Source organism: Mus caroli, unplaced genomic scaffold (assembly GCF_978045245.1).
Source record: "Mus caroli unplaced genomic scaffold, Mus_caroli_1 scaffold_19, whole genome shotgun sequence".
In the NCBI taxonomy this organism is placed as follows: Eukaryota; Metazoa; Chordata; class Mammalia; order Rodentia; family Muridae; genus Mus; species Mus caroli.
The window spans coordinates 84934571-84939332 of NW_028227274.1; the positions used below are offsets into that span (position 1 = coordinate 84934571).

At 41.0% G+C, this 4762-nt stretch overlaps 1 pseudogene; it reads right to left on the minus strand.

Annotated features, from left to right (window-relative positions):
* Positions 1 to 428: 428 nt before the first annotated feature.
* LOC110284576 (SNW domain-containing protein 1-like) lies at positions 429 to 2375 on the minus strand (annotated as a pseudogene).
* Positions 2376 to 4762: the final 2387 nt, after the last annotated feature.

Consider the following 4762-nt stretch of genomic DNA (forward strand, 5'->3'; position numbering starts at 1 on the left):
ACCCCGGAGCTCTTGTCTCTAGCTGCATATGTATCAAAAGATGGCCTAGTAGGCCATCACTGGAAAGAAAGGCCCATTGGACTTGCAAACTTTATATGCCCCAATATAGGGGAATGCCAGGGCCAAAAGAATGGGAATGGTGGGTAGGGAAGTGGGGGGCGCTATGGGGGACTTTTGGGATAGCATTGGAAATGTAATTGAGGAAAATATGTAATAAATAATATTAAAAATTAAAAAAAAATAAAAGTTGGTTGATTAAAGTAAAAAAAAAAAGAAAAGAAAAATAGGATTTCCAGAAGTCCAGACAGCCACAGGCAATCACATTCACAAAAACCTGAGCATTAACTTGGCATATAAGAAAGCAAAGTCATGATTTTTTTCTTTTCCTTTTTTATTTTCATTAATATTGTTTTATTACAGTCCAATCTTTATGCCAGTCCTGGTCCCCCCTTCAATGGCTCCTCATCCCATTCCTCCCCATCTTGTCTCCAAGAGGATGTTCCCACTCCCCACCACCACATTCTACCTTGCCAGGCCTCCCCACTGGCTCTCTGGGTCATTTCTCTAAGTTTCTCTCCATGTTTCTACTTTGCTTTTTGAGCCATCTTTTTCTCCAATTCGGCTTGCATTTCCACACCTTCATGAGCTCAGCAAGGTATAGTGCTTCAGCCAGTTGGGCAAATTTTTCATTTATATGTATAGATTGCAGCCCTCCTCCACCAGCAGCCACCCGTTTATCCAATGGAATTGTATGAGTTCTTCCAGTTGGATATACAAGGCAGGATCTTCCACTCCTGCTGTTCTTTAGCAATCTGCTTCTGTGTAGGAGAATACATTACATTCTCCTACACAGGTGGCAGAGGAGAAGGTGGTCCCTGAGGAATTTTCTTATGAATCTTAAACCTTGGAGGCTCCACCAGGTCTTTCTGCATTTCTACCATCGGAATAACCCTGTTTAGCTCCAGAAGTGAATGCTTCTCCTTGCTGAGATGGAGTGTAGTGGATATACTGAGCAGGAGCCAGCTTGTCAGCTCTATGAGCTGTCATGGCCACAGCAACCTTCATTGATATTATCTTCTGTAAGGCCACTCTTGTCTTCTCTGTGATCTCTTTAATGGTCTCTTCATCAGGCCTTTGCAGGTCTGGATCATTGGTATTCATAACCTCTTGTGGAACCAGGTCAATGTGTTTGCTGTAAATGACCTTGTTTTTGGACAGTCCCTGTCTAGTGATTGCATCATATTCAATTTCTCCTTCATGATCCAACTGCATGGTCAGTTCATTTGACATTTTTTTTCGTTCACCCCATATCTAGAAAATACCAGGCCATATTGATTTCTGGGAAATCACCTCCATCTCCAAAATCCTCTAACAAGCATGGAATCCAGCCTTTCCTGTATCCTTATCAGGGAGGCTCCATTTGGGAGGATATCTGTGAGGTCTGAAGTGATCTCTGAGATCTTGCTCTTTCTTCAGCTTCAAGTTGGTCCTGAGATAGCTGAGTAGGCACAAATAAAAAGCTGGCCTAGATGTGATATCCACTTGCCTCTGCTTCTCATTTCAAAGACAGCAAAGAGAGACTACTATGTCTTATATTGGGCAGAGCTTAAGTATATGTATATATATATATATATATTTCCTAAAAGCTCTGCCTCCACAGTGACACCCTTCCTCCATCAAGGTTACATCTCCTGATAGTATTACACCCTGGGCTAAGCATAATTCAATCACCACACCAATAAAACAAACCAAAAGACAATTCTGTTATTATTATTATTTATTATTATTATTGTTGTTGTTGTTGTTAATCATTCCATTCGTTTACATCGTTTAAATAATATCCTGCTTCCTGGGTACCCTTCCACAACCCTCCTCACCATCTCATCCACCCTTTCCCCTCTCCCCTTTGCCTTTATGAAAGTGCTTCCTCACCCACCCACCCACTCTTGCCCCACCACTCCTTCATCCCCCTAAGTTTGGGGCATCAAACCTCCATAGGACCAAGGACCTCCCCTCCCACTGATGTCAGACAAGGTTATCTTCTGCTACATGGACCTCTCCCTGTACATTCCTTAGTTGGTAGTCTAGTTCCTGGAAGCTCGTGGTGGTCCATCTAGCCAACATTGTTCTTCCTAAGGGGTTGCAACCCCCTTCTGCTCCTCCAGTCCACTGAGCTCAGTCTGATGGTTGTCTATGAGCATCTGCATCTGTATTGGTCAGGTGCTGTCCGAACCACCCAAGTAACAGCCATACCAGGTTTCTGTCAGTAAGCAAATCTTGGCAACAGCAACAGTATCTGGGTTTGGTGTGGGCAGACAGAAGGGATCCCAGGTGGGGCGGTTCCTGGATGACTCTTCTTTCAGTCTCTGATCCATTTTTTTTGTCCCTGTCTTTCCTTTGCACAGAAATATTTCTGCATTATAAATTTTGAGATGGGTAGGTGGCCCCATCTCTTACTAGGGGCCGTGCCTTTCTACTGGAGGCAGACTCTACAGTTCTATCTCCCCTTCTCTAAGCATTTCAACCTAAAGAAATCCCCCTTGGGTCCTGAGATCCTCTTGCTTTCCTGGTGTCTTGGACTCTCCAGTTTCTATCCCTAGTTCTTCATCTCCCACAGCTACATATTTTTATTCAATTTCCTGGCCTTCTGTACCTCTCTCTCATTTCCTCCAGTACCTGATCCTGCCCCCTTTTCCCCTCCCACTCCTCTCTCCCTCCTAGGTTCCCCTTCCCTCCACCTCCCACAAAACTCATGGTTAATATTGAAAATTAACAAATGTATTATTGTCTAGATTATAAAAGCAATTTTCACAAATCAACAAGAAAATGAGAAACAAGTATGTAAATGGGAAAGGGAGACAGGCAGACAATTCACAAAATAGGGAATCCAAATACCTATCCACTGTAAAAAAATAACCAGCTTCAATAACAGATAACTGTAATGGTAGGATATGGTCTTGAACATTTTGTTTGTTTTACTGCATAGGGTGTTGGATCCAAGCCACTGCTTGTGCTAAGTCACCACTCTACCACTGAACTACATATTCATTCCCCAAGATGCTATTTTTAAATTTTTAATAATTTTTTTAATTTTAGAATATTAAATAATTCCATAATTCTCTCCTTACTTTTCCAATCTGTCCAATGTACCTCCACACTCCTTCCCATCTTCAAAGCCTGCTATTCTTTTTATTATTCTGTCTCTCTCTGTCTTTGTGTCTTTCTCTGTCACACATGCACACACATGCAAATTAGAATGCTCATTCCTAGGGAAGATGAATTCTGGAGGACTCTTGAATTCAAGCCAGTGTCCCTGATCTGTGAGATCAGCTGTGACTTCCTGTGAGAGCTGTGTTGCTGAGAAGTCTAGAAGACAGCCACATCCCTCTGACCAACAGGCTCTACTGCGAAAATATCACCAAACTGCACAAATGGAAAAGTCTAGATGCAAGGGGCTCAGCAGAAAGGTTGTTTTATCTACTTTGTGAAACTTGTATGATAGTGGGCCAACTGGTGCATGCCTTTAATCCCAGCACTTGGGAGGCAGAGGCAGGAGGATTTCTGAGTTCAAGGCCAGCCTGGTCTACAAAGTGAGTTCCAGGACAGCCAGGGCTATTCAGAGAAACCCTGTCTCAAACAAACAAACAAACAAACAAAATAACAAACAAACAAACAAAAAAACTCTTTCTCAAAATAGTATCAGATGTTAGAACTCTAGAACTGTAATCATGATGTTAAGTCATTTCTCATAGATATTGAATCTAAACATTCTCAGGTTGTGTATTGAAGTAGTCTTTATTTGCCATTTGAGAAATAAAAGCCAATTCCCTAAATTTAAATTTCACTGAAAATTTATTTGAATTATTCAGATCTTGTATGAATTATTTTTGCAGTTGTCTATTTTTCTTCAGTGCCTTCTTCCTCTGGGATAGAGCTGATCTACTAGTACAGTAGCATGGAATTAGGAGTCATTTAATTGCTATGCTCCTTTTTTAGAATAATACTAGTAGGTTTTCCCCAAACTCATGGCATATCTAGTTTCAGGTTCTTGACCATTTTAACATTATTGCCCATTGTCAAGACTCCTGGCTTTTCTGCACAACCTGATATTAATGCCGTTTCTGAAGACAATACTTACTTATGTCATCTAACATGGAGAATTCAAGGTATTGTCTCACTAGAAGCTTCATCCCTACTAATGTACATAGTGCTGAAGGGTACTCTGTATGCTACTAGAAAAGAATGTAACCCTTGCTATCACCCAGCTACAAACCTTTAGACCTACAATACAAACCTCCCTGCAAGACATTATGGTCTAATAGTAACACAACTGAATAATCAACTACTTTTAAAAATATGGATTAAAGTCCCATTCCCTGATGTAGAGCTCATACAAAAATCCAATTTCAAAATTTACTGTAGTATGACAGGCAAGAAACAACAGTGGCAAGGATTGTTTGGTGGTAATGGGGTTGGTGAGGCATACACATATCTGTGGTATGGTCTGAATTATGGTTGACTCAGTCATTTGAGATGTAATTGTTTATTGTCTGGAAATGAGAGGGATGAAGAGATTCATCTTGCCCCTTTGACCCTACCATCTACCAATATGCATAGCATGAGGATGACCTTTTAAATGGGAGCAGGGAGATTATAGTAGTTAAAAGTTCTGGTGTATAGTAATATTAAATTGGTTTCCAGAACTGTAATCTAAGACACCGAGAAGGAAATCATATTCAGGAGTCTAAAGTTAGAGAGGAAG